Raw genomic sequence first — 11,092 nt, forward strand, 5'->3', positions numbered from 1 at the left:
CCCTTAATTTATAAATCAAAAATCAAGGTTTTATGAATAAAAACTTGATTTTAGTGCACATTTTATATAAAAATTGAGATATTTTATAAAATAACTTAAAGTATATAAAAGAAAATGAATGAGAAAGGGGTATTATACAAAAAAATTCGGATCCCTCTCTCCCCATATCTCTCTCTCACACTCTCATTCTCCAACACACACACATATCTCTCTTCTTTCTCTCTCTAGAAAACTCTCTCTACCATCTCTCTAATTTTTTTTCTCCAAACACCACTCCATTCTCTCTTCCTCCCTCTAAGAACCACGAAATTTTCCAGAATACAAACCCAAGAATACTCCTCAAACTCGAAATCTTCATCATCTTGTGGTGTTCTTGAAGGTAAAATCGATTTCTACTTCACTTTTCCTTCAAGTTTTGCTATTTTTCTTACACTTTCTCCTTCTTCATCTTCTTCAAACTTGTTTTCTTTTTTGTTAAAATGGTTTTTAGAACATGATGGATGTGTTTTAACACCATGCATGTATGATAAACAAGGTTGCATGTTCATGATCTTAAGAGTTTTTGAGAAACAAAATTTTGTTCATAAATGAATGTATACATTTTGATAAGTTTTAATCTTTTGATCTCTGGAAACATGACTAAAATATGAGTTTATCATCATATATTTTAAATATTTCAAAAGATTTACTCAAGGAAATGATGAAAACTCACTTTTCTAACCAATCATCATGCATGCAATCTGCCAGATTTCTTTACCTGACTTTAAAGTGTCATATCTCATCCATTTCTTAACCACAATTCATGATTCTTTTTCTGAAATATAATATTTTGAGTTAGCTTTCAAACCCACCTGACCTCAGTAGAAAATTCCAATATTTCGATTTTTAACAATTTTTACAAAACTGTTGCTCAAACAGCACTTTCCTTATGAACATTTGTTTTGTGTTGCATGTTCAAATGACTTATTCATCACTAAAAATCATTCAAAAATTATTTTGAACTCTTAACATCATGTATTAATAGGTACAAAAAGATCTTGATTCAAAAGTCTTTGGAACATGTTACAAAAATTCTCAAAGTAACATCAATAATCTTTACCAAAATCACAAGAACCAAGTTTTCTCTATAATTTATTGAGCCTTTAGGAATGTTTTTCGACATCAAAGATAAGAAAACAATTTTTCATTGTTATTAAATGGTATGAAGATGCATTCTGGAAATTTTCACCTCAATATATATTTCCTTTATTTTTACATGAAAATAATAAGAAAAATAGAGTGTTAAATCGTATAAAATATTTAACTAGTAAATAAATTCTGGAAAAATTCTTGGATGATCCATTAAGCTCATAAACATCTCCCATGAAGTTTCAATGACTTTTGTTACTGTTTAATATGGTTTTGAATTTTCTTTTTGTTTAGCACTAATAAATCATAAAACCACATTATGGAATATAAAAAGGGTATCTAATAATTTTCGCAGCCTCTACCCTATGAGGAAGACTCAGGAAAATATTTTAGGAATTTTTAAAAATGTGTATCTATTTTTCATGATTTGTTGTGTTTATAATGGACTAAAAACAGGAAAAATAGTTTTACTCATCCAAAATTCATGAAAATTTACCAGAACACCTTATAATATATTAGGATGCTACATAAAAATTTTGATAATTTTTCTCTTCTGTATGCTATTTTTCATCTATTTTCCCAAGATTAAATACACTTAAATCCATTTTTATTAGAATAAATGCTCAAAAATCATAAAATTGGGTTAAATAGTTTGGAAATCGATTTTTATATTGTTCCCAGCTTAACTATGTCTAATGGCAGTATTATAAAATGTTTGAGAATTTTTATCATCTGGATCCTATTTTTCACGAATTTATATTGTTATGAAGGCTTAAAAATTGGGAAAAATAGTTAATCACATCAAAAATTCAAGGGAAAATTTCTAGAAGACCTTTACTGTGTTTAGAATGAAAATGCAAAGCTTGAGAATTTTTGGAAATTTTTTTTTGATAATATTTTGGCTTTTTAAGAGCTTAAAACACATTTAAATGTGTTGAAATACCCTCAATTAATATTACAAAAATCTGGAAATTAATATCCAAAATTGTCTTAATCACATGAGCTATAAAATTTCAGCATTTCAAAAAAATGTTTGTAACTTATCAATATTAAATTTTCACACAATATTGGCATAATTCTATTGTAGTAGTAAGTATACTAGTGTTAGATTTCGATTACAGACTCACTAGCGAATACCATTATTGTAGGAATTGGTAGTGGTACACATGGAACGTAGTTCAAGGCATCATTTGCATCATCTCAATGCATTGTGAGTATTCACGCACTCCTCTATTTTCAGTTTTTTTTTATGTTTTGGGGTGGAAAAGCATGTCCCGAAAAACTATTATTTGAATGTTGTATTTAAATTGATTTGTATCAAACATGATTGCTATTTTATTGCTATATCTCTCTATGTATGTCTATGCAACACAGAACATGAGAACTTATCGTATTAAGGCACTTCCCTTATCTCTAACCATTAACTCTTTGAGCCAATGGTCATTATGGATAGCGCTATTAGGAATTGACAACTCCTCACTCGCCCTATTGATGGAGTGCATGATACCATATTAATCTATGGAACGATAAGCATAGATCTTGAGAGGGCTTCAGTCATAGGTTTGGTTGAGAACTCATTGTTTGCTCATACACATACAAACTCGTTACTTATTATAGCAATAAACTTGTTTATTATTTATAGCAATGAACTTTGTTTCTCATTACAACAACGAACTTTTATTACTGGAAACTTATATACATGTTTTAGCAATGAAATTGTTTGCTCCTTCTAGCAACGAAATTGATTGCTCATTTTAGCAATGAAACTTGTTTACTCGTTTGAGTAACGAACTTTATCTTCCATGAGAATATGAATGTTGCATCTTATTTAGGCAACATACTTTAACGCTCATGATGACAAAGAACTTTGTTTTTTTTTACAAACTTATTTACTCATTTTAACAATATACTTTTATTATTGGAAACTTTTATCAAAACTTTGATTTCAATTCATGGAACCAATATTATTTTGTTTATTTGTGAGTACTCAGCAACTATTTTTATAGTTGACGCTCGTTTTTCATGCTTTTTCAGGAATCATCGAGTAAGTGGCACTTAGGGACACTTCACTTTTAGGAGCATTGGCATGTGTTGTATTTCAATTTACATTGTAATTTCTTTTAAAAGTTGTTCAAACCCATTGTAAAATTGTAATGATTTTTAATACTATGGTTGGTGTTGTCTTTTAACTTTTGCTATGAAACCCTTTATACTGCCACGCCTCGTGTTTCCGCTTTAGCGGGGTGTGACAGCATCCTCTCTGGGATAGATCCGATGAAGGTAAATAGTGAAGTATCTGACAAAATATTGTTGGTGGTGTGAAAAACTTGAATGTTACCCATAATCGAACCCTCTATCACCGGAATGTTGAGGCGATCGATAGCCCTCTGAACAACAATTGTCCAAAAGTGTACACATGAGATCTCATTGTGTCGTGTTGAAGAAAGTGCACTCTGGACAAGTTGAGCCAAAAGTACTGTCCCGTAGTCGAGATTAACTCCAGAGTAAACACCATACATGATTTTCATGAACATTTTATTGGCACGGTAGGATCCTGTTACCCTTTCAGAAAAGCTTTTGAAAATAAGGATAAAAAACCCATTCCACACTGGCGGTAGGTTAGGCTTCTTGAATTTGGAGACAACAGAAAGGTATTCACGATATCCCATGTTGTAGAACATCTCCAGAATTGCAGAGTTGGAGATGGATTTTGGATCAACTAAGTCACGACCTTTAGGAAGCCCCAGCAGGCTACAGAACTTGGACTTAGTGATGTGGGCTTTCTTGTTATCGATTTTAGTACGCCTTGGACAGATGAACCAAGGGTACGTTCTTAGTTTTCGTCAAAGCAATAACCAATGGAGAGTAGAGCAGGAATTCAATTAGTGGTTGGAGAAAGGTGTCGCACTTGGATGGCTCAGGGTCCAGGATGAGATTCTGGTTAGCCTTGATGTTGAACAATGTTGATTGTTCCATTTGTTCAACGATTGAAGGGGTTTCGGATGACACTGCCATTATTGCTTGGTGAAGAAGAAGGTCAACAGTAAAGAGAGAAATCGTCGGGATAATTTTGAGTACTTTTGAAAGTGGTAAAGCATAATGAAGCGTCGACATCTTTTTATACCATTTGATAAGTGAGAGAAATTCGGCGGTTGGTTATACCAAATCACTGAAAGTCGCCTAAAAAGACGTGAGTGACAGCTGTGATGTCAGGTGGCGTGTGTTAGGCGGCTTGACATCAGGCGTCACTTTCGCAATTGATCACCGTTTACTATACTCCGAACCTGAAAGTAACCATTAGGACAGCGAATCAGATTTTTTAAAATCACAAGTAACTTTGTGCAAGAGTGTGAGAAAGATAAAGAAATAAAACAAGTTCTCTAAGGGATTCTGGTGATCTCAATAAAGACATAAAGCAGATGGATCCCGGGCAACGATCTCTTCCGTCGCAGTCAAGAGAGACTTTGAAGTGCTTGTATGGTGTCCCGTTAAATTACGATCATATGTTTGTGGAGAAACAGTGAAAGGCTTCTTTTCATAAGGCGAACGGGGTGGGTTTCTCTTCAACTAAGTCTGAAACTCAATATAAGTCTGAACGTTCGTATGAAGTACTTGTCTGACCACTGTAGCCATAAGAACAAGTATGCTTTGGAAAATTTTTGAGTGGTTGGATAATATAGAAATCTCAAAAATAAAACATTGATCTTATGGGTAGAAAAGTCTTAGGTCTAGAACATTTGTTTATGATGTCACAAAAATAAAAGAGATTTCAAGGTACGAACCACAAAAGTGGAGTTTCGTCAATTCCATGGTGATTAATCTAGAACATTTAAATTGTTCACCGTCAATTCGTAAATATGTATTGGATTTTGGGTTTCACTCAATTCGTGGTTATAACGAATTTAAGATCATAAACACAGAAATTGTGCAACTGTAAACATCAGTGGTAATTTCTGAGAGTCTCAAGGGTTACGAGTGTGGAAATGAATGTGATGGAGAAATATTAGAGATGATTCCGAAGAGAAATGTACCTCTACTATACCAAAGTGACCAAGTAGTCAACTCTTAACTCAATGTGAGAAGAGTAAGGTAGCTCAATGACTTATGTGAGTTTCAGCTTGATTGGGAAGAAATGATTGGTATTATCAATTCATTAAGGTTTCAACATTGGATTTCAGAGGCTTCAGACTACATGCTTCTAGGGACACTTAACTAGTGCGATGTGTTTGGTCTTGGAGTACTGCACAGGGTTGTGACAGATGCAAATGGCGCTTTCGAAATCACAATATAAGGGTATTATTTTAACGTTTATGCCATAGTCCCTTAACTGAATTTGAATCTATATCACCTGCAAGGTGCAAGATGCAGCTGCAATATATTCAGTTTCTGCAGTCGATAGGGAAACGTAGGTTTGTTTCTTTGATTGCCAACTGACGAGTTTTCTGTCAAGAAATTGACATCCTCCAGTTGTACTTTTGCGATAAAGACCGCAACCTCTGAGATTAGCATTAGAGAATGCTTTCACAAAGAACCCCGAATTAGATGGGTACCAAATTCTGAGCGAGGATGATTGTTTTAGATACCTGAAGAAGTTCTTCACAACAGTCATGTGGGGTTCACGAGGATTGGCTTGAAATCTAGCATAATAGCACACAAAAAACATGATGTCTGTGCAAATAGCAGTTAAATACATTAATGACCCTATCATTTGACGATGGGGTGTCATATCTGAAGTTGGTTTGTCCAAAGACGGTGTTAGCTTTGTTCTGAATGCCATTGGAACCTTCACCTTCGAATCTCCCACCATTCCAAACTTCGCAAGTTAGGTCTTGGTATAGGCCTCTTGGTTGATAAAGATTCCTTCCTGACTATTGTAAGTATCACCCTTTGACGAAAGAGGAGATTGCCAACGAACCATTCATGGTTTATGGCAAGCCATCTGGTTTTGTTTCAGGAGGATTTATTAATGTTGAAAGTACTAACGTTTCTACTTCCCCTGCAGATCAATCCTAAGATCAGTCAAAGCACGAAGTTGAAGGATCTGTTTCTGATAACAAAACTGACTCTGAACCTGATGTTTCTGTTTCAAATGATAACTCTTTTGTTTCCGATGTTAAAATCAATGATACATCTTGTGATGCTTCTGCTCCGGATCATGTTGAGTTAATTTTTTTTGACATATTTGATGATTTGTTTGAAAATACTGATGTTCCTGTTTCTAGCACATCTACTTCATGTGCAGGTAAAGTAGCAGAGGATGAGAACAAGGAGAACACCATTGACCAAACCAACATCTCCTTGAACTCTGAATCTGTTGCTTCAAACTCAACTGCTTCTAATCAACCTGATGTTGAGAAGTACAGGCCACCAATTCTAGTGAAACAGAGTGCCTGTTGTAATTGTGCTTGTGGGAACAATAAGAGACAAGGCAAGGACACGCCACCAGGGGCAGGAAGAAACAACTTCACAGTGAAGAAAAAAACTTGTTTTCACTGTGGAACACCTAGGCACATTGCCCGAAACTGTCAAAATCGCGCATACGTTCCCTACTATGCACAAGGCTGGCAGAACGCGCCAAGAGGGAGATACTTCAAAAGAAACCTCTCAAGGTCACGTTCAGACCATGATGACTGGAACGCGCAGAAGGCCAGGAATCCAACTCCCAAGAACAAGAAGGGAATGCCAGCCAAGAAGTCCAATCCAAGAGATGCTCCCGTGAAGCCAAAATCAAAGTCATCTTAACGGCCGACATCAAGATCAAAAGCAAGTACTGAGCCATCCATCAGATCGAAAAAGAAATGGGTTAAACCCAACCACAAATGGGTTCCAAAGGCTCAATCTCCCAAATCAATTAATGACTCTAATATTTCTACATCTTCTGTTTGTGATAAACAGGACATGTCATGGGAGAAAGTATCTTGCGTTGATGACAAAGGTCGACCCAGTTTCAAACTGGATTGGGTTCCAAAGAATGCGTTGATAACAGGCAATCTGAATCTGTTTAAGGGACTGAATTTGAATTGTCTAGGCTCTGTGTTCGATGCGTTGGTAGGCACGAGAGATTAAAATGGACTTGACTAGGCATTAATGAACTTAAGGAATCTAGAGACTTGAAAAATCTTGACCTAGATAGATCCATTTAGCCTGACAATACGACGCTTAGATAGGTTGAGCAGGAAGATATACATGATAATCCACCGGTCACATTAAAGTAATCCGTATCTAGAACTGTGGTTTAACTCTTCCTCGATGTACGGACTCTGTCCTTAATTCCGGTATTGATGGGGCGACTGGGGAATTCCGATAAAGTAGGTCTGTAGGAAATTATTTTCTTGCTTTCTTTCTGTTAGTCATATGTTGCCTCCTTTGCGTGATTGAAATACATCCGACCTGGACTGCAACATATGCAATTCTATTTCTCTGCATCTTCTATCTATGCAATTCTTCCTGTCTGTTAGCCATATGCTGTCTCCTTTGCGTGATTGAAATAAATCCGACCTGGTACACAGTATATACATCATTCTTCTTCTCAATCCCTCTAAAACTACAGTTAGTCATATGTTTCACCGTCTGCGTGATTGGAAGAGATCCGACCTGGGTGTACAACATATGCATTCTAAATTTATCTTCTCTCTTAATAATTGTCTGCTCACCCGATGTAAGGAGTATTCTGGAAGTCCTTGATTAATGGAGCATATCAGGAAGCGGGAAACATGTTCTAGTACAATTAAAATTGAACGATTACAGATTATCTGTAGATCTCGCTGCTCAATTTAGGTGGACAACAATATCTTTGGTCGTCGTCAGCTGAATGGTCCTTTAGGAATATTATCTAGGAACATAGGATCACATTGTCTTGTCACTTGTAGTATGTCCTAATTTTGTCACAATCTCTCGTGTTTAAGTGGACCACAATACTGGCGATTGACCAGATCTATTCATGAAGGGAGAGGTACTGATAAACGGATAAAGGCTGTCTAAAAACTTTGATCCCAAATCACTCTTAAAGTTAGATATCATTTTATTTTTGTTAAATTTGTTCATAGTTTTCTTCTAATTTAAATATTAGGGGAGAATTAAAAATTTTAAAAACCAAACAAAAATCAAAAACTAAAAATCCAAAAATATTTTTGTTTCTGTTTTATTTTTTTCAGAAAATATGAAAAACCCAAAAATATTGTGTGCTAAAATTTTCTTTTAGTTTTGTTTTGTCTTGAAAAGTGAATTCAAGTGAAGATGAAACTCATGGAGTTTGTGTCGAAGATTTCTGAGCCAAGGCTTCATCCGTGATCATCGAAGAATTCTCATTCGAAGGAGCAAGAAATGAAGATTATTCTTTCGACATTCAATCTTTCAACCCCAGAAGCAAGGTGAAGCTGAAATTGAAGATTATGTGACAGATTGAATTGAAGCCTCCTCAATCAGTCTGCTGCTGACTTGAACCTGATGAAGTGATCCATAAGATTTGTTCTCTCTGATGTTCTCTCTGAAGATTCTCAAACTGAAAGCGCTATCTTTCAAGAATCAGTACAAGAAGCATCCTCACCCAATGTACGTTCAATGTCAAATTCTGAAGAAAAGTCAACCTGCTCAAGATGAAGTCATTCATTGAAGATTCATCAAGTTCATCTTGAAGTTGTAAAGAATTTGAAGATTAATGCTGAAGCCAAGCTCTCGATGAAGATTGACAAGAAAATCCAGCTACATTTTAGGGGGAGCTTGTTGGGTCAATTAAGAAAAGAAAGCTATAAACCAAGGGGGAGATTGTTGGGTCAAAATTATGGTTTACACTTTGCTTTTCTAGGCAATTGTATTTTTCTGTAATGTTTTATGAGTTTACGGTCAGGTTTACGGCCAGGTGGGGTGTTTACGGCCGTAAACCCAGTTATGGCCCATAGTCCCCAAGTATATATATAGGTGTTAGGTGGTTGAGGAGGGATTGATGAACAAAAAAGGAGTGTACGGCCAAAAGAGAGAGAAAGGAGCTTTAGTGTGTGTTAGTGTATGTGAATCTTGTATATGGATCTTCATTGTAATCAAATCATACAAGATTCATCATCTTCTTCTTGTCCTTCTCTTCTATTTTATCTGACATCATCCGTTTGATTGGGATTCCGCACCATCAAAAGGATCTGATTGATACACAAGTAGATTGGGGAGTTATGACTATGTTTTATATTCAAACTAAGGAAAAAGTTAATTGGACCCATTGAGCTCATCTCAAACTTAGTTTCCATTAACTTTCGGAACTTAACAGTTAATCTAGGATTAGTAGATCCGAAAATGATGTCATCAACATAGATTTGGACGATCATCAAATGGTCACCATCTTTCTTGCAAAAGAAGGTTGGCTCGACCGACCCTTGTTTAAATTTAGACTATTTTAAGAATCTAGTAAGAGTTTCGTACCAGGCTCGTGGAGCTTGCTTCAGACCATCGACTGCTTTGTCAAGAATGTAACAGTGGTTCTGATATTTTTCATTTATGAATCCAGGTGGTTGTTCCACATACACTGTTTCTTCTAATTCCCCATTCAGAAAGGCACACTTAACGTCCATTTGATAGACTTCTAAGTTCTTATGTGCTGCATATGCCAGAAAGATGCGAACTGACTCCAGCCTTGCTACTGGTGCGAAAGTTTCCTTGTAGTCAATCCCTTCTTCTTGGCAATACCCTTTTACGACTAACCACGCCTTGTTTCGAATCACATTGCCCTCTTTGTCAAGCTTATTTATGAATACCCATTTAACACCAACGATGGAAGCATCCTTCGGTGTTGGAATTAACCTCCATACCTTGTTTCGTTTAAACTTATTGAGCTCCTCCTGCATTGCTTGCACCCAATCAGAATGATGAAGAGCAATTTTAACATTTTTGGACTCAATTTTGGAGATAAATGAATTGAACATGCAAAATTCCATTTTGGAGAATAATGCAGTCCGATTCGCCTTTTGTTGTGCTTTCGTAAGAACACCTCTAGGCCCTTCTCCGATTACTTGTATTTTGGGATGATCCCTTGTCCATTTGGTTAGAGGAGGATACTTTTGATCATAAGATGGATCCAGTTCAAAATTTATTTTTTCAAATTCAGATTTAGCATATGAATCATCATTCATATTCTAATTCTCACCCTCGAATGATGGATTTGGCTCTTCATTCGGAGTTGAATCCTCCCCCTGGAATGGTGGTTCTAAGCTGATTTTGGGGGTTTCAGTCTCATCCTGAACAGGTGTATGAGAGGAACAGGTTGAAGTGAACCCCCCCTACGGTGGAGCATTCGCAACTTGTGGTCGAGACGGAATTTTAGAGTCTTTCGGAGTGGGAGGCTCGTGTTCAATATCTTTCACAGCGTCATCAATAATCTATTTCAGTTCATCCTCCTTGTTATCTGTTGCTTTGGATTATGAGGAGATCACTTTGTCAGGTTCGTCAAAGAGGTCATGAATTCCTCATAAAGGTTAGAGAGAGGAATTGCCATCGGATTTTTCACGGGAAAAATTTCCTCTGATTGAGATTTAATCTTCTGATACTTCTTAAGATAAGTGTCATCAAAGGTGACATAGTAGGTTTCTTCGATTCTTCTTGATCTCTTGTTTAGAACCCAATATGCCTTCGACGGTAAAGAATACCCCAAGAAAATTCCTTCGTCAGCTTTCTTATCAAATTTGTTCTTTTATTCTTTAAAATTAAAGATAAATCACATGTAACCAAAGACATGGAAAAACATAACATTAGGTTTTCTTTTATTAAGAATTTCATAAGGGGTAATGGAAAATCATTTATTCAGGAAAGATCGGTTTTGTGTAAAACAGGTTGTACCGATAGCTTCTGCCCAAAAATAGAGTGGCAGGTTTGCAAATGATAGCATAGTTCTCGCAGCTTCGCACGAGGATCAGTTTCGCCTTTCAACGACCCTATTCTGTTGAGGAGTGTATGGAGTTGAAAAGTTGTGAGCTACTCCTTT

Source organism: Lactuca virosa, chromosome 3, assembly GCF_052849685.1.
Source record: "Lactuca virosa cultivar CGN04683 chromosome 3, Lactuca_virosa_CGN04683_v6, whole genome shotgun sequence".
NCBI lineage: Eukaryota > Viridiplantae > Streptophyta > Magnoliopsida > Asterales > Asteraceae > Lactuca > Lactuca virosa.